This window comes from Strix uralensis, chromosome 5, assembly GCF_047716275.1.
Source record: "Strix uralensis isolate ZFMK-TIS-50842 chromosome 5, bStrUra1, whole genome shotgun sequence".
Taxonomy (NCBI): domain Eukaryota; kingdom Metazoa; phylum Chordata; class Aves; order Strigiformes; family Strigidae; genus Strix; species Strix uralensis.
In genome coordinates this window covers 60,828,436-60,848,292 of record NC_133976.1, presented here as the reverse complement: position 1 = coordinate 60,848,292, position 19,857 = coordinate 60,828,436, and the positions used below count along the sequence as shown (strand labels likewise).

At 44.6% G+C, this 19,857-nt stretch overlaps 1 protein-coding gene and 1 long non-coding RNA gene across 7 annotated transcripts in view; one reads left to right on the top strand and one right to left on the bottom strand.

Annotated features, from left to right (window-relative positions):
- The window catches only part of LARGE1 (LARGE xylosyl- and glucuronyltransferase 1), a 354,353-nt gene that overhangs the window by 99,833 nt on the left and 234,663 nt on the right, over positions 1-19,857 (bottom strand). The window lies entirely within an intron of this gene.
- On the top strand, positions 3,342-10,577 carry LOC141944567 (uncharacterized). Its single transcript, XR_012629269.1, has 2 exons — positions 3,342-4,456; positions 8,961-10,577. It is a non-coding gene; the product is annotated as an uncharacterized LOC141944567 (long non-coding RNA).

The following is a 19,857-nucleotide window of genomic DNA, read 5'->3' as shown; positions in this document are numbered from 1 at the left end:
ATGTTGCTTATGTAGGCCCATAGCTGTATTACTAAAACTTCAGTATGGCCCAAGACAAGATTGGGCTGAGAAGCAAGACATAAAGACAAAAGTGATTAATTCAATTTTATAATCAGAAGACATTAGGATAGGTCAGGTGATTGTGATACTCTCCTGCAGCATCTCTAATCCAGTGGAACATCAGTAACCCCCACACGTGTCTCGAATGCTGTTTCAAAAGTGTAAGCAGCGGTGAGTGGCCAATACATATAATAAATACATCAGAAGATTACAAAAGCATTAAAGGAGTGAACAGAAATCAATCTAGAAATAACCTTGAGAGATTACCTCAGGATCATCCTACTCTACCCTAATCACAACATGCCAGTCTTCACCAGACCTCATTTTCTAATGATGTCTCTCCTTTTTGCATTATATATTATACATATGTTTATATTTTAACATTATACTCCAAAACTCATTTTTTAAGAAGGTGGAAAACCTGGGGAAGAGCAGAAAGGATCATATAAAAGACCACCACACATTTATCACCTCATTGGTGATACTGAAAACTGGTAATATTAACAGACTGCAATGCACAAGAGAATGAAGGAAATGACAAGTTAGAGGCAGATGCACCCTAAGCAACTGATGATTTGTTCATACAAATAAACTGTAGCATCTCTCAACCTGTGAGACACATGGAACACACTAGACAGCACATGAGGTGCCACACACCATATATTATGAGGAAATATGAAAGGGATGTCAACTGGCTGAAACAAATCTTAGCTGAAAAAAGCTGAAGGGCACAATTTAAACCAAGACTTGATTTCGTGCTGGAAGACTGCCTGTTCTTTATAATCACTCCCTTACAGTTGAGGTAGAATAAATCAGAGTAAGAAACTACCATGGCTAGTAAAGGATGAGGATGAGAAAAAAACCCAATAAAAAATGCAGGTGCAGTTGGGCTGGAGTGGATTGGCACAGCTGGTAGGAAGAGAGTGACCCTGTCCATATTCTAACAGCACATTTCACAACTCAGCAGTCCACAGATCCTTCTCAGGATAGTACTGCTAACATCAAAAGAAATGTTAGAATTCCATTTGCAAGAAGCAGATACTGAACTTCCTTACCATGGAGCATCAATTTGCTTTCATTATTTTAACACCATGCATTTTCCAACAATCCACAGAGTTCAGCCTTCAAACTGATCAATAATAAAAAATGAACAAACCTTGTTGCTTGTTAATGGTTTTCCTTTCCCACATACCAGTCCAAAATGTCAGTTCTGACAATGTACCCCTGAAATACTTATTTCTTAATTATTTCTCATGCTACTATAAATAGAAAAGGCTCAGTAAATTATGTTTGTGCGTATTTATTGTAGGTGTATTATTTCCTTCTCCTTTTTATTTTTTGAAGACACTAGAACAAATCCTGATCTTACTACTATTCCTTGAGGTTTGATATGGGATATGGATGAAGGCAGAAATTAACATGTTAAGCTTTAAGGCTTAGATCCATGGATCAGATAATGTGACTTACTGTGTACCAACTGAGCTGGAATAACTGCCTTTACATGTCCTTTTAGCTTGTCACAAATATAAAGTAAAATGTGTTAGCTAACACACTTCAGTTTGCTTTTGCAATGGCCTGGGAATGTGCACATGTTCACGTGCTGTCCTAGGGCAGAGCATTATGCAACTTGTCAGGCTGTTGTAACTCTTGCAGGTGTCTAAAAACCTACCAGGCAGATGTGACAGCTTGTCACCCAAGCTACCTTGGAGAAAGTTATGAAGATATGTTTCATATCTTCTCTAGTTATATTTCTGTTTTCTCTAGGCTGGAATAGTGTTGCTGCTCTGCCAGAGAAGAATATATTTTTATTTCCTTTTACATTGTCTCTATGATCTTAACTTAGGGCAGAAGTCATCAGGAAACCAGAACTTCAGCTGCATAGCAGATATTAATGGTTCCAAACCCCATTTTCGTTCTGAATCAGTACAGAAAAAAGAAATCAGAAATATTATCTGGAAAAAATTCCCAAATATTTTGATCTCAAGATATCAAAATAACCACATCTAAATGTACAACCTTCCTCACTTTAAATAATATCAGTGACACAAAATACAGATGCATAATATATACCATATATGCCTCATTATGTATCTAAAAGTTCAAACAAAATAAAATAATATATTTTGCCCTTCCAATTTTGAACAACTAAAAATCTTTCACTCAAAGCTTTTATCATAATTTTTTTATATTCATGAATCACTGTGGGAATATCTGTCCAGTGTATCTGAGCATTACCAGTTATTTCATTTAGTTATTTACTTTTTCAAAAGCATTATGAAGTTATAGAAATGAGGCATTGGCCAAAGCCATGGTGTCAAGCATGCAGTGATCACTTCCCTTGCCCACAGTTCTCTGACCATCAGTGGCAACCTGTCCCTCTGCCACTCTTCATGCCTCCCGTCCAAGGTGCCTGCAGTTCTGTGGAAACTTTCACCAGATTCATTTCACTTCTGATCATACTGCAATCTGAGTTCAAATTTTCTGAGGACAGAGACTGGAGTTCCTTCCCATCACAGCCTTTTGTAAAAGGCAAGCATAAAAGTTATGTGAGTTATTCTTCTAGCAGTTGAGAACACAGTGGCTACCATAATGAATTTCAATCTTTCAGCATTCTGAGCTGCCTGTTTCTTCTTCCTAAAAGTTATTATAATAAAATACCATCACTAACAGCAAAAGCTCTGTCATAGTTTTCTGCTCTGGCCCTGCAGTTATGATTAAACGCACGCACTCACTCTCTGTTACTCCAGGCACAAGTTAGCTTACGAAAATGAAGCTGCCTTCTCACTTATTCATGCATCACCACTAACAGCCAGACAACAGAAAACAAGGCTATGATCCTGGCATGACCATGGTGAAAAATTACCGAGCAGGCAGAATTACACCTGGATTGTTGGGAACGGGGCTGTACGCTGCCTGGCTGCAGGATGAGACTTCTCCAGAAGGCAGCTGCACAGCTACAGCATTTTGCACAGTACAGCTCCCTGACAGCTTTCACACGATGAGAAGTGCTTCTCTCCTTGCAAAAGCTGAGTTGTCGCTGGGAAGAGGTTTCCATGGAAAACCAGATACTTCTCAGCCTGACAACCCAATGCCTTCAATTCTGTTTTCACTTTATAGATTTTTGCTGGCTAACGTTGGGGAAAGCATGATACTCTAATTCAGGCATTGAAGGGGACTCCAGATATCACCTCAACTCCTAGTTCTGATACTGATTTCTTGGGTGACACTGGACAGGTCACATATCAGCCTCTTGCTCAATTCTCCCTTAATAAAAATGTGGCTAACAGTATCTACTTACCCCTCTTCCATTTTGCCTCTCCCATATTGCAAATATAAATCCTCTGAGGTAGTAACTGTGTGCTAGTTTCTACTGAAAGCATAACAGCAGCTGCATATGGCCAGGCTGAAACTCCATCCAGCACAGTACTGCGTCTTCAGCAGCAGGGAGTAGCAGCTGTGCAGTATGGAGCACAACAGCGCAGCTGTATGGTGGCACTTTTTAATGGTGGTCCTCCAGCTTCCAGTGACTTGTGGCACATGACACATCTGAAGAAGTATCAGCTTTTATTTATGTTGTCTGGTATCTGCTAGTTTCATCTTGTGCCCAGTACAATCTGGGTGTCTGTGAACAGTATTTTCCTATACTGCCCTGATGATTTCCCAGTTTTAGAGAGTTCTATCTTCTCTAGAGTCTTTGGTACAAAGGACCCTAACTTCAGCTGTTGCCTTGAGGTATTTTGCTATTACAAACAATAACAATAGTAGTAAAAAAATCACAGTTATTACAACTACTTTCAACATCTTTAGTGGAAGCCTTTTTTTTTTTTTTTTTTTTTTTTTTTTTGTGTATGTGTGTCTTAAAGACTACAGTGCCTTTCACATGACTCCAGGCAGTGGTCTGCCTCTAGTCTAACTGAAGAAGAATTTAACCTTGACGAGATTCCAGTGTATCCATGAGAGGCCAGAAAGTCCCGAGAAGTCCCATGGAAACAAGATTAGAGAACTAAGATAAGAGGAACTGTCCTGATGACTCAGTTGAGAAACTATCACCCAATCGTGAACTGTTAGTTACTAAAGTAAACCAATCCTGCATGAACACCTACTTTGAAAAAGGTTATAAAAAGGCTTGTTAGAACAATAAAGGTGCCTTTGTAGCCATTGTAGCCTTTTTGACCATTTTACACAATCTGATGTTTGTCGTGTCCGTCTCTACTGCGACAAATGGTGACCCCGACGTGACCGGGCAAAGTGATCATTTAAAGGTAACGTATTCTGCAGCGGGGAGAGCTGCGGAGAAGTATAGTGGCAGCGGGAAGAGCTGCGGAGACGGAGCCCGGTGAAGCTGAGAGCAGAGGGAATCTGCTTGGTCTGGACCTGAACTTCGACACCTAAAAAGGTGAGCGACCAGGAATGGGACTGTAATTATGGGGCAGCAATTAACAAAAGGAGACGATTTTGTCTACCTGGAAAGCCCTATTAAAAAGAAAAGGTTAAAACCACAGAACAAAGCCTGAAAAAGATTTTGATATGGAGTAAGATGCAAGGCTTTGAAGTCACAACAGTAACTGCATTCAGTGTGAGTGCATGGCAAGCAGTAGGATTGAAAATATGGGATGACGTCTCTAAAGGACAAAAAGAGGCATGTGAGTTGGCAACCACATGGCGTCTATTAAGCGAGACCCTGAAGGAATGTAAAGCAGAATGTGAGGCAAATGATGAGCAAAAGAAAGATGAGAAACCAGAAAATGTTAGGAAGGGGAGAGATTGTGGCCAAGGGGCAAAAGAAGTTGATGCCTCAGCGTCGGCGACAGCAGGCAGGAAACCCCTCACGGGCAAAAGCAGATCACGCCCTCGCCCACCTCCTCCTCCTCCGCCATTAAATATTTTGCGGGGCGATGAGGGCCCCCCCCCCCCACCTAGCGGTGCAGCGGCGGCCCCTAGCGGCGCAGCAGCAGAAGGGGTGACTCCATCGCGCCCCCCCCCCCCCCCCCCCCCCCTTCCCCGAGGAGGAAAATACAGTGAATCTGGAGAATAACACAGAGCCCAGAGCCGGAAAGTGAGAGCGAAAATGAAAGTGAGGGAGAAGAAGCTTTAACTGCTGCTATGCGAACTCTGCATATTACAGATAAACCCATAGTGAAAAAAGCCCAGCCATGGACTCTCCCTCCATCCACAGTAACTATAGTCCCAAGATCCCCTGATCGATTCTGGGAGGGAGTTAGGAAGTATGCTGCCGAAGCTAGCAACTGGGATCTGGTTGAACGCCTCAGCCCGTACTCTTCAACCCCGGCATGTCCAAAGCCTGTAGATATAGCAGCAGAGGCTCCTGGTGCATTCCCTGTTTACAAAGCTGCTGCAGGCACAAACCAGCACAATGAGCACAATCCAATCAGCTGGAAAGTGGTGCAGGATTTGCACAATAAAGCACAGAAATTTGGAATCAATTCTCCTGTGATGCAACTTATTCGAATAATCAGCACAGATCTGCTGCGTCCATATGACGTTACGCATCTTGCACAAGTGCTGTTTCAGCCCGTGCAATCAGAAGTGTTTCAATCTACTTGAAGGCAGCTGGCATGCGCAGCCACACAGAATAATTTACGACTCCCACAGGATGACCGGAGGCTAGGCCTTGGAGAGGATGCTTTGCTTAGTGAAGGGCCATTTAGTAATCCTCAACTACAAGGCATTTTGACCCCCTATTATATTGGAACAGTCTCAACAGGTGGGACTCACCACGTTGAAAAAGATGATGAAATTATGAGGTCTAAGTACTCTATTGGTTGGAAGATCTAGTAACACTTTGAATAGATTAATTGTGCATGTTAGAATTATTGATGCTGATTTTACTGGACAAATTTGTGCTATGATTTATACTCCTTATCCACCTGTAACGACTCCAAAAGACACTCACATTGCTCAACTTGTACCTTTTTTGAGTTGTGTTCCAAAAACAAAGCAGCGCCTCTGTGGGGATAGCAACTTTAGATCGACCGGGGCGCTGATGGCTTTTTGGTCACAACTCATTGAGACACATCGTCTGTCCATGAAGTGCATCATCTACAATCGAGACAGTTCTCCTCCTTCTACTACAATCTGTGGACTCCTGAACACTGGAGAGGACGTAACTATTATGTCATATTGATTGGCCAATTAATTGTCCCACGGTGGCGGCAGACGCAGGGGTAGTGGGGCTGGGAGGATCCGCACGAGCAAGGACGGCAGCCACAGCAGTTCTGATTACCAATCTTGAGGGTCAACAAGGAGTCGTCAAACCATATGTGATGGCAGCTCCCCTCAATTTATGGGGGAGGGATTGCTTGTCACAATGGGGGGTGAGAATTACCACGTATTTTTAACGGGGGCCACTGTGCTGCAGGGTGTTAGACAACCCACGCTTGTTTTAACTTGGTTAACGAATAACCCTGTGTGGGTGGATCAGTGGCCCCTACCAACTGACAAATTAAAGGCCCTGCAAGAATTGGTGGTAGAACAGCTAGCTGCTGGACACATTGAACCCTCTCAGAGCCCATGGAACACTCCAGTGTTTATGATAAAAAAGAAATCAGGAAAATGGCGATTTTTGCATGACCTGCGGCAAGTCAATGCTGTCATGGCTACGATAGGGGCTCTATAACCAGGCATGCCTTCACCTGCCATGATCCCTCAAGATTAGGAAATCATTGTCATGGACCTTAAGGACTGTTTTTTTACAATACCATTAGCCTCTCAAGACAAAGAAAAATTTGCATTCTCTGTGCCTTCTATCAATCATGCAGAACACACAAAAAGATATCAATGGAGAGTTCTGCCGCAGGGCATGAAAAATTCACCAACAATTTGTCAATGGTTTGTGGCACAAGCTTTGTCACCTGTAAGGGAAAAATTCCCTACCAGTTATTGTTACCATTACATGGATGACATCCTGTTAGCATCACACAGCAAGGAGCAGTTGAATGACATGGAGAATTTAGCCAGAGATTCGTTACAACAATATGGATTAGTTATTGCCCCCGAAAAGGTGCAGAAAGTAGAACCCTGGAAATATCTCGGAATGACAGTTACAGGTAAGCAGGTAATGCCTCAATCTGTGAAACTTAACCTTGAAGTTAAAACCCTTAATGATGTACAGAAATGAATGGGATCCCTGAATTGGATTAGGCCCTATCTCAGACTGACCAATTCACAACTACAACCTTTATTGGAATTATTAAAAAATTCCATGATCCAACAGAACCCAGAATATTAACTGAGGAAGCATTAAGTATAATTCACATGGTGGAACGATCTATACAAGAGAAATTTGTTTCTCGAATAGATCTGTCTCAATTGGTGCAACTCTTTGTACTAATTGACAGAACTGTGCCATTTGGTGCTTTAGTGCAGTGGAATTCTGAGTGGGACGACCCATTACATATTTTGGAATAGATGTTTCCATCATTCCGACCACGAAAAACTGCTCCTGGACTCTTTGAGCTTATTGCTGATGTAATCATAAAAGCCAGAAAACGATGTACAGAACTAACAGGGCGTGACCCAGCTACGATTGTTTTACCTGTTCAAAATTGGTATTTTGAATGGTGTCTGGTGAATAATTATGAGCTACAAGCAGCCATGGCAGGCTTTCAGGGACAGATATCATATCACCTGCCATCACACCCACTGCTGAAATTTGCTCGAGAAGTACCATTTGGTCAGAAAAATTTAAGCCAACCAGAACCAGTGAACGGCCTTACTGTTTTTACAGATGGCTCAGGAAAAACAGGTAAAGCAGCAGTAGTATGGTATGAAAACAACAACTGGAACAACAAAGTAGTATATCAAAATGGTTCTCCACAAGTAGTAGAGCTGCGTGCAATGGCTGTTGTTTTTTCTATTTTTTCCACTCCTGTAAATATTGTAACTGACTCAGCGTATGTAGCTAACTTAGTTTCTCGACTAGACAAAGTAGTTTTGACCATGTCAGACAATCAATTATTATTTGATGTACTTCTAGAACTCTGGAAAAGTATCCAACTATGGACAGAACCTTATTTTATCATGCACATCTGTAGTCATACTACTTTACCAGGATTTTATACAGAAGGTAATGCCAGAGCGGGTGCTCTTGTTTCTGCTATGACTCTGAGTACTGTTCCTAACATAAAGCAACAAGCTGTATTATCACATCAATTTTTTCACCAAGGATATCGAGCTTTACGACGGCAGTTCGGCTTGTCTCATACTGAAGCTTGTTCCATTGTAGCTACCTGCCCTGATTACCAAGGAACTCACACACCAGTGTATTTTGGTACTAATCCCAGAGGTATGCAGGCTTTACAGATTTGGCAAACTGATATTACTCATATAAATGAATTTGGCCGACAGAAATATGTTCATGTTTCTATTGATACTTATTCTCATGCCTTAGTAGCAACAGCACATAATGGAGAAACAGGAAAAGATGTAATTCGACATTTCCAAAAGGCTTTTTCTATGCTTGGGGTGCCACGCCAAATTAAAACGGACAATGGCCCAGCATATGTTTCACAGAAAGTTCAAACATTTTTTAATTTGTGGGGTGTTACTCATGTTACAGGAATTGCCCATTCCCCGACAGGACAAGCAATTGTTGAGCATGCACATAGCACATTGAAGAGGCAGCTTCAAAAACAAAAAGGGGGAATGATTGGGGAACCACCACAGGCATGTTTGGATAAAGCAGTTTATGTTCTTAACTTTCTCCATTATGGGGATAATTCTTCTCTACCTCCTCTTTTTTCAGCATTTCTCTTCTCTTTTTTCAAAACAGGATTTGCAAAAGGGCGTCAAAGTGCATGTTAGGGATCTAATTACTGGCCAGTGGAGTGGACCATGTGAGCTATTAACCTGGGGCAGGAGTTATGCTTGTGTCTCTACAGATGCCGGCCCTCGCTGGGTTCCTGCTCGGTGTGTTCGGCCTGTGCTGGAACCTGCATCAGGGTGAAGGATGGGTAGTTCCACAACCCAAGCAGAATGTCTGGGTAACTTTGGCAAACATGACACATCAAGAAGCCTTGTGCCTCTCTACTGCGAACCCGGAAAATCCATTCTCCACGTGTTTGGTGGGATTGCCAGTAGACACATGGCCAATCTCACAAACCCTTCAGCCTTTCTCTCTTTGCAACTCTCCAAAAAATTGTATAGATAATTGGGATGATGTATATAGTCACCTTCCACAGGTTACGCAAGAACCCCAAGAACTAGAGTTGCTAGGCTCTGTCATAATGGATGCTTGTGTGTTTTTTAATTATTCTTATAATACTTCTGCACGGAGAGGGCAAAATGTGAATGCAACTAATGCTGCTTATCATAACTCAACCGCTTGGTGCAATTATACCTCGACTAACATCTCAAGGTCTTCTGATGTTCCTCTTGTATTACCTCCCGGTGTGTTTTTAATCTGTGGAGATAGTGCCTGGGGAGGCGTTCCATCTAAACTGAATGGAGGCCCGTATAGCCTTGGACACCTCACGTTATTAACACCAAATGTGTCAATGATTCTGAATATGACTCGAAAACATAAGCGAGTCCAAAGGACTGTTCATCAGTTTAGCAGTTCTTGTCAAGATAACATTGAACTCTGGAATCCAGGCCAGATCATAGCAGCCTCCATACTGGCACCAGGAGTTGGCGTTGCAAATGCCCTAAGAACTCTAATAAGTTGGGATGCTGGCTTAGCAAACAAACTAATGCTACCTCTTTAGCTTTAAGTGGCCTTTTAACTGATGTTGATAGTGTTAGACATGCTACTTTACAGAACAGAGCTGCTATTGACTTTTTGCTTCTAGCGCAAGGACATGGATGTGAAGATTTTGATGGAATGTGTTGCATGAATTTGTCTGACCACTCAGAATCTATTTTCAAAAGCATACAGCAACTAAAGGATGGAGTCAAGCATTTAACAGAAGATGATGGATTAGATTGGTTAACAAGGATGTTTAAAGGTTGGGGACTTTCCGGATGGTTGATATCTCTAGTCAAAACTGTGGGGGTAGTGATCTTGATAATTGTGACCGTGCTTTTAATGTTGCCCTGTCTTGTCAGTCTTCTGCAAAGGGCCCTGCAGAAGACTGCTCTCGCAATATTTCTAGCACAAATACAAAAAGGGGGAATTGTCGGGGGAGGCAGCAGGTCTGCCTCTAGTCTAACTGAAGAAGAATTTAACCTTGACAAGATTCCAATGTATCCATGAGAGGCCAGAAAGTCCCGAGAAGTCCCATGGAAACAAGATTAGAGAACTAAGATAAGAGGAACTGTCCTGATGACTCAGTTGAGAAACTATCACCCAATCGTGAACTGTTAGTTACTAAAGTAAACCAATCCTGCATGAACACCTACTTTGAAAAAGGTTATAAAAAGGCTTGTTAGAACAATAAAGGTGCCTTTGTAGCCATTGTAGCCATTTTGACCATTTTACACAATCTGATGTTTGTCGTGTCCGTCTCTACTGTGACACTCCACTGCAATCACAATAAAAGCAATGGGCCCACAGCAAATACTTTGTGTGAGTTGCATTTTCTGTGGTCCTCAGGACATCAGGCGGTTTCCAGAAAGGGAAAATAAAAAGGCATGTTAGAAGGGTGGGGTGCCACATTTTGATCGTCCATGGCCAAAGGGTGAGCTGATATCACAGGAGAGATCTGTTTCAAGCACAGCTCTCCTGGCTGTTACATTCACAAGGTTTAGTTGTATTTGGTACAGGCCTCAAAAGTGAAAATGAAGTGCAAAGTATTTTTCAGCCTTTAAAAACATAGGAAGAAAGCAACTTCTACACTATGGAGGTTATTAAATGAGAACAGAGCAGAACTCTGTTCTTGCTACTTCTAACTACTTTAACAGCTATGGCTTAGATCATTAGGAAGTTAATACAGACACGAATACTGGAGCCACAGCCAATACTGCCAGAGCAATGCATGTATTCAGTGTATGCTGAAAGAAGAGGAGAAGGACTCAACATGAATTTAAGATTCAAGCTTGGCAGAAATCAGGAGAACTGTAGAGTTCTGCTCCCAAAATGGGACACAGAAAGAGAATAAAAAGGTGACAGGAGGGAAGAGGGGAAAAGGTATATATTCTGAATGCCGGAACATTTCTAAATTGGCGAGTATGAAATCTCATGAATAGAGTCAGGACTAGCTGAATCTATAAGGGTACAATGAAGCTGAGTTACCTTCTGCATGACTCGGAGTTAAAAATCTTTCATTAATGTCCTTTCCCTCTTCTCTCCTTCTCCTGATTTACTTTTCTTTATCCTTCAAACACCTGCTTAAGACACCCTTCCTTTCCGAAATGTGTGAGGCCACATCCTTAGCTGGTATAAATCTTCATGACTTCAATGAAATCAGTGTACTTATGCTGACTGATACCAGCTGAAAGTGTTGCACTTCATGTTAAGTCTTCCCTGAGTGACTGACCCTTTCTCTATGGCCTTCCCATTCCTGATATTGCACTGTTTCATACAAAATATGTGGCTGCTAAAATCTTTCACTTCTCTTGCCACGTCTCTCATGCATCTCTTCAGATCATGGTCAAGTTCAAGCTTTTCATCCTCATTATTGATGCCCTGTGCAATTCTTGCACTATCTATATCAATTCATTTTTCCTCCTGTTCTCACTCTTCTCTTCTACTGCCATGTCGATTCTTATCTCTAAAAGATACTCTGTCTTCTCATGCAACTAATGCCCTGAGTTACCTCTGAAAATATATTTCAAGCACAAAAACTCTCAGCACTTTTCTCTATACAGTTTATAGAAATTTTACCATGAATCCAGTGTAAAATATGCACATGAAATCTTGGGTGTTGTCCTGGTTTAGATAGGATAGGGTAAAGTTTCCCCAGCAGTGGCGGGGAAGCTCTAGCCGGGTTATTCATATAACATACTGACATCACGTCCTGGCACCCAAGCACGGGAAGAATTGGTGAGCGCGTGCGTTTGTGCAGCCGTTCCTCTCACTGCTGTATCAGTAGATATCTTGCTCTGTTCATTGTTATTACTCTTATCGTTGTTATTATTATTATTGTTTGTTGTGTTGCTGTTGCACTGTTGTATTAAACCTCTCCTTATCTCAGACCCGGGGCTTTGTATTTCACTCCCTTTGTGGGGGAGGGGCAGCAGCCACGTGGTCTCAGACCCCAGCAGGGACTAAACACCACAACTTTTGGTGCCCAATGTGGGGCACGAGAGGGCTGAAATAAGGACAAAAGGAGAACGTGTGTTAGGTGCAATTTTTATGTTTTTATTTGTATTGTTTGATAAGAAAGGTTTGCAATGCTGGCTAATTTGCTTGCGTGGTGGGGCTGGATTAATCCTTATATCCACTGTGTGTTCCCAGTGCTGGTGTTTGTTATTGGTGGAAAATGTATCAGGGGTCTTGTTTTGCTGTACTGGCTACTGACTGCTTATAATATGCTTGTATCACTGCTTGTGGGGGTGAACCGGTACCTGTTTGCTGCCTGGGCTTTTGTTAGGGGTCTCACCCCCTCTATGGGTGAGCCAGGGGAAGAGATCCTCTAGGGTTTTGAGAGTTTCAGCTATCCCTGGGCAACCTGGCCAGTGTGTTCGTGGCACAATGCTGTCTGAATGTCTGCCTGATCTTGTTATGGGCCATGCAGTACTTCTCCAATAATAGCACCACCTGGAAACCTGCCCCGAGGGCAGATAGCTATAAATGGCTAGGTATGTGGGAGAAGATGGGCAAGTGCCTGGTCACCCCCAATGCTTTGGGATTTCACTCCTGAACAAATGCAGAGTCCTGATAAACTAGTGGAGTGTTTGGAAAAGGTGTGTTGCCAATCTGACAAATCCCGCGAGACACAAGTTGTTGCGATGTGCTGGGGGCTTGCCCATGCTTACCGTGTCATCTTTAACACTGTTCACTGCCCTCAAGGGGGAGAAAGGGCTGCAGGATCAGAAAGTGAACCTACTGGTACAGCAGCTGGGCCAGGGGGACAGGCAGTGCCAGTACCAGTCGCCTGCACCAGCACAGCAGCTGGGCCAGAGGGACAAGCAGTACCAATGTCAGTCGCCCCAATACGGAAAACCAAATATACCAAGAAATCCCCTCGCAGTGCACAGGGTGATAATGAACCAGGCCCATCACGAGAGCAGGAGGAAGAGCCCGAGGTAACCATCCGATCTCTATCCCTCAGTGAGTTGTGAGATATGCGGAAGGATTTCAGCCGCCTTCCAGGAGAGCAAATTTGCACCTGGCTGCTCCGATGCTGGGATAGTGGAGCTGCTGGTCTCGAATTGGAGGGGAGAGAGGCCAAGCAGGTGGGACCTTTAGCCAAGCAGGCTGGTATTGACAAGGCAATAGGGAAACAGGCTCAAACCCTCAGCCTCTGGAGGCGACTCCTGCTTGCTGTGAGGGAGAGGTACCCCTACAAGGATGATGTCAGTTAGACAAGTGGACCGACACGGAGAAAGGCATTCAGAACCTCAGGGAATTGGTTGTATTTGACATGGTCTATGGTGATCTGAATGATGAGCGGTCACCAATGGATCCAGATCAGGCCCCTTGCACTCAGTTGATGTGGCAGAAGTTCCTGCAAAATGGACCAGAGGCACATTCCAAAGCATTAGCAGTAGCATCCTGGTGGCGAGACACCCAGACTCAAACAGTGGATGAAGTGATTGGCCAGCTCTAGCAATATGAGGGAAATGTCCCTTCCTCCCAACATGCCTGGGTTTCAGCTGTAGAGGAACTGTCTCAGAGGCTCCAGAAAGTGGAAGAGGACATGTCCTATGTTCCACCTGCACAGGCCAATGTCTCAGCTATTAGAAGCAGGCGCTTCCCCACCCAAGAGAAGGGCAGTGGGAGATACACACCATGGGGCACCCTGTGGTTCTTCCTGCGCGACAATGGGGAAAACATGACGAGGTGGCATGGACAGCCCACTTCCGCCCCAGCTGCAGGATTACAGCGGGTGAAAGGGAAAACCACCATGAAAGGGGAATCTTCCAAGAGAAACACAGCTCCAGTGTCCAGTCGGAAATCCCCCAGACAGAATACAATGGCCAACGTTATGCCTGACCCTCTTGAGGGGACCTGTGAGTCATTCTCGCAGGAGTCATTCTTACAACAAGTGAGTGATGGTGAGCAGGATTAGAGGGGCCCTGCCTCCAGCCAGGTGGAGGAAAGGGATAATCGGATTTACTGGAAGGTGTGGATCCGATGGCCTGGCACATCAGAACCACAAGAATATAAAGCCTTGGTAGATACTGGCGCACAGTGCACACTGATGCCATCAAGCCACAGTGGGGTTGAATCCATCTGCATCTCCGGAGTGACAGGGGGATCCCAACAGCTGAGCCTATTAGAAGCTGAAGTAAGCTTAACTGGGAAGGACTGGCATAAGCACCCCATTGTGACTGGCCCAGATGCCCCGTGCATCCTAGGTACAGATTACCTCAGGAGAGGGTACTTTAAAGACCCAAAAGGGTACCAGTTGGCCTTTGGTGTAGCAGCTCTGGAGGAGATTGAGCAATTGTCCACCTTACCCGGCCTCTGAGAGGATGCCTCGGTGGTGGGGTTGCTTAACGTTGAAGAGCAGCAAGTGCCAATTGCTACCAAGACGGTGCACTGGTGGCAGTTCTATACTAACCAAGATTCCCTGGTCCCCATCCATCAGCTGATCCGTCTACTAGAAAGCCAGAAGGTGATCAGCAAGACTCAGTCACCCTTCAACAGCCCTATATGGCCAGTGAGAAAGCCTAATGGCGAATGGAGACTAACCGTGGACTACCGTGGCCTGAATGAAGTTATGCCAGTGATAAGTGCTGCAGTGCCGGACATGCTAGAGCTCCAGTATGAGCTGGAGACGAAGGCAGCCAAGTGGTACGCCATGACTGACATCGCTAACGCGTTCTTCTCCATCCCAATAGCACCAGAGTGCAGGCCACAGTCTGCATTCACTTGGAGGGATATCCAGTACACCTGAAATCAATTGCCCCAGGGGTGGAAACACAGCTCCACCATTTGCCATAGACTGGTCCTTACTGCACTGGAGAAAGGTGGGGCTCCAGAACACCTGCAGTTCAGTGACAATATCATTGTATGGGGGGACACCGCTGAGAATGTCTTTGAAAAAGGAAAGAAGATAATTGAAATCCTCCTGAAGGCTGGTTTTGCCATCAAGCCACAGAAAGTTAAGGGGTCTGGAAGGGAGATTCAGTTCCTAGGAATAAAATGGCAAGATGGGCGTCGCCACATCCCAATGGAGGCGATAAACAAGATAACAGCCATGGCCCTACCAACCACTAAAAAGGAGACTCAGTCTTCCTGGGCACCGTGGAGTTCTGGAGGATGCACATCCCAAACTACAGCCTGATTGTGAGCCCTCTCTACCACGTAACCCGCAAGAAGAACGAGTTTAAATGGGACCCTGAGCAACAACAAGCTTTTGAACAAATTAAGCAGGAGATTACCCAGGCAGTGGCCCTTGGGCCAGTCTGGGCAGGGCAGGAGATTAAGAATGTGCTCTACACTGCAGCCAGGGAGAATGGCCCTTCCTGGAGCCTTTGGCAGAGAGCAGATGGGGAATCCCAAGGCCGACCTCTAGGCTTTTGGAGCCGGGAATACAAAGGCTCTGAAGCTAACTATACACTGACTGAGAAGGAGATACTGGCAGCGTACGAAGGAGTTCGAGCTGCCTCAGAAGTGGTCAGCACTGCGACACAGCTCCTCCTGGTACCCCGACTGCCGGTGCTGGGATGGATGTTCAAAGGAAAGGCTTCCTCTATATATCATGCAACAGATGCCACGTGGAGTAAATGGGTTAGGTTGATAACACAACTGGCTCGAATAGGGAACCTCGACCTCCCAGGACTTGTGGAAGTGATCATAAACTGGCCAGAGAGCAAAGATTCTGGGATGTCACCACAACAGGAGGTGAAATGTGCTGAGGAGGCCCCACCATATAACGAGCTGCCAGAGGAAGAAAAACAATATGCCCTGTTCACTGATGGGTCTTGTCGCATTGTGGGAAAACATCGACAATGGAAGGCTGCGGTGTGGTATCCCACACAATGAACCGCTGAAGCTGTTGAGGGTCAAGGTGAATCGAGCCAGAGGTGAAAGCTACCCAGTTGGCTTTGGAGATTGCTGAGCGAGAAAAGTGGCCGAGGCTCTATCTCTACACTGACACGTGGGTGGTGGCAAGTGCCCTGTGGATGTGGTTGCAGCAATGGAAACAGAACAACTGGCAACACAAGGGCAGACCCGTCTGGGCCGCTGAAGTATGGCAGGATATTGCAGCCCGGGTGGAGAACCTCGTTGTGAAGGTGTGCCATGTGGACGCCCATATACCCAAGAGTCGGGCCACTGATGAACATCAACACAACCAGCAGGCGGACCAGGCTGCTAAGATCGAAGTGGCTCAGGTGGACTTGGACTGGCAGCATAAAGGTGAACTGTTCATAGCCTGGTGGGCCCATGAGACCTCGGGCCACCAAGGCAGAGATGCAACATACAGGTGGGCTCGAGATCGAGGGGTGGACCTCACCATTGACACCATCGCGGAGATCATCAACGAATGTAAGACGTGTGCTGCGATCAAACAAGCCAAACGGGTGAAGCCCTAGCGGAATGAAGATCGATGGATGAAATATAAATATGGAGAGGCCTGGCAGATCGACTACATCACACTTCCACAGACCCGCCAAGGCAAGCGCCACCTGCTCACAATGGTGGAAGCAACCACTGGATGGCTCAAAACTTATCCAGTGTTCCACGCCACCGCCTGGAATACCATCCTGGGCCTTGAAGACCGAGTCCTGTGGCGACATGGCACCCCAGAGAGGATTGAGTCGGACAATGGGACTCACTTCCGAAATAACCTCATAGATGCCTGGACAGAAGAACACGGCATCGAGTGGGTCTACCACATCCCCTACCACGCACCAGCCTCTGGGAAAATCGAGCGCTACAATGGACTGTTAAAAACTACATTGAGACCAATGGGAGGTGGAACCTTCAAACACTGGGACACACATCTGGCAAAGGCCACTTGGTTAGTCAACACAAGAGGATCTGCCAATCGAGCTGGCCCGGCTTAGTCAAAACTTCCATGTGCTGTAGACGGGGATAAAGTCCCTGTGGTCCCCCGCATGAGGGATGTGCTGAGAAAAATGGTCTGGGTTAGTCCTGCACCAGGCAAAGGCAAACCCATCCACGGGATTGCTTTTGCTCAAGGATGTGGGTGCACCTGGTGAGTGACGCAGAAGAATGGAGAAGTCCGATGCGTACCACAAGGGGACTTGATAGTGGGTGAAAAGACACCATGAATTATACAGTGCTTTTGTTAATTTTTCTTTGTTATTGCTCATTGCTAAATGGCACCTGGACATGACGCAGATGGTATAGAATAAAGGGGTGGATTATGTCCTGGTTCAGCTAGGATAGGGTTAAGTTTCCCCAGCAGTGGGGGGGAAGCTCTAGCCAGGTTATTCATATACCGTGCTGACGTCGCGTCCTGGCGCCTAAGTGCGGGAAGAATCGGCGAGGAAGTGGGAAGAATCAGTGAGTGTGTGCGTTTGTGCAGCCACTCCTCTCACTGCTGTATCGGTACATACCTTGCTGTATTCATTTTTAGTACTGTTATTGTTGTTGTTTGTTGTGTTGCTGTTGCACTGTTGTATTAAACCTCTCCTTATCTCAACCCCGGGGCTTTGTATTTCACTCCCTTTGTGGGGACGGGCAGCGGCCACGTGGTCTCAGACCCCTGCAGGGACTAATCCACCACAGGCGTGCACTGTAACACAGATCTGCCTTTCCCCAGAAACACAGTATGACATTTTCTCATATGCCTGTACCGTAGAGGATACATTGTGTTCAACAGAACTGAATACCTTAACCTCTACTGTGCATTTCTTTACCAGGTGTGCACACACATAACAGATGTATGCATTATATGCGTATGCACACATGCACATGCGTATACACTTATACATGCACATATATACATGCATAAATATATACTGATATGACTGTATATATACAGGCAGGTATAGGAAAAGGCAGTCTCTGCTGTGAAGAACGTATTTTTTACATGTGGAAAAGTCAAGTTTCAGGGAAAAATGCCTCTCATGCAAGTTCAATTTTTTTATTGGATATCTCATTTCCATCAAGTACGTTGCTGTTTCCCGACAGTCATTAGCCCTTCTTAGTGGACTCAAAAGTGGATTCAAAAGGCACAGTCATACACAAAAGTTATCAAGAGCATGAAGTACACAGAATTGGATTGAGAAAGGTTGGGGTAAAGAGCTAAATCTGTGATTTATCTTCATAAGGAAAGATGAAAGAATGAAATCAATCAAAAGAAGAGAGTATATTGGTTTCTGCGCATCTTCTCCTCTCCTCCAAGGAGCTTGTTAGAAAAATGAAGAGGACAGTGAGAAGCCCAGAAACTACAGCAAAGCTAGCAAATCTGTCATTAAAGTTTGCAGCACTTTCATCTGCAGAATTTCAGGCAAATGGATTCTCAGCAGCTGAGCACAACAGAGTAAGTGTAGAAAAAAACCTTTCACTTTGGAACAAAACTTTTTGAGGTTTTCTGTGACAATGGCAAGGCTTTGTGAGCCCGTGACAACAGGGCTCCTGTGTTGCCAGCAACTTAAGAAGAATTCGAAGATGTTACGATCTGGACATCCACAGAGGTTTTTGTTTGTTTTCTACCTGGCGGGAAAGAATATGTTCAACCCATTGCCAGGAAAAGTGCTCTAGCATGGAGTCTGGGGAAGAATGAGCCTGACCACTGAAATGGTTGTGAAATTGTAAGCTAGACCAGAAGAGAAGCCCATACAAGCTTCAGGTGCTGCTGAGCCTGTCCTTCCTCACCTCAGTTTTTATGTCACTGTTTATAGCATAAAATGTCCCAGCAGTAAAAACTGACATCTAATTAACAGCCATAGGAGACTTGACATGAACCCTTTTTCTGGTGATAGGTATTCTCCCCTAACCAGGCTGCAGGAGGTCAGCGAGATGTACTCATTGCTCTGATTACACACCTCACTTTTTTATTCACACCAATGGCAGCTTAAAGATTGCGTGCCCCAATACTGCTTTCTGCTCATCGTGGTCTCCTTTTTAATTTTTAATTTATTCAATATAAAACCCCACAGTCTTATAAAATTGAAAACTTCTTGCTCTGAAAGTAGCAAAACGTTCTTGTGAACAAAGTCAATTCAAATCCACTACTTCTAATATTCAGGTATTGGTCTGAGGGAAAAGATATTTTTAAATGATTGCGCTCAGAGTTTCAGGAACATACAATTATTAAAACCATGGCTTGAATTTGTGCTCTGCAGGAATACGTGATCACTGAACAAAAAATGCTTTCTTTTTTGTTGCCAAAGATAATGCAATAAAACTGTCTTGGAGGAGCGTGCGAACAGCATCAAAGTAACTGTCCATGCACGGTGACTCTGCCTGTTGCCGCTGTATCAATTTTATAAAGGGGATAAGGTCCTGATATGCACAATTTTGTTGGCACAAACCCAACTGTGAAATGCACCTCAGTAATGGGGAGCTGAGCAGCAGCCTGCAATCAGAGTAATCAGTAATTCAACTCTTATGCAATGCCTTTCATTAGTAGCACTTTACAAAGGAAAGGAGAGACCATACGCAGAAGACACTGAGGCACATGGTGATGGAGTGACATTTCCAAGGTCACCGGGGGGGGCGAGTGGTGATCTATGAACAGGTGCCAGTACTTGTGAGACCCAGAGCACTGCTCCTAGATACTGAGAGACACTGTCCTGTTTAGTAGCCTAGTG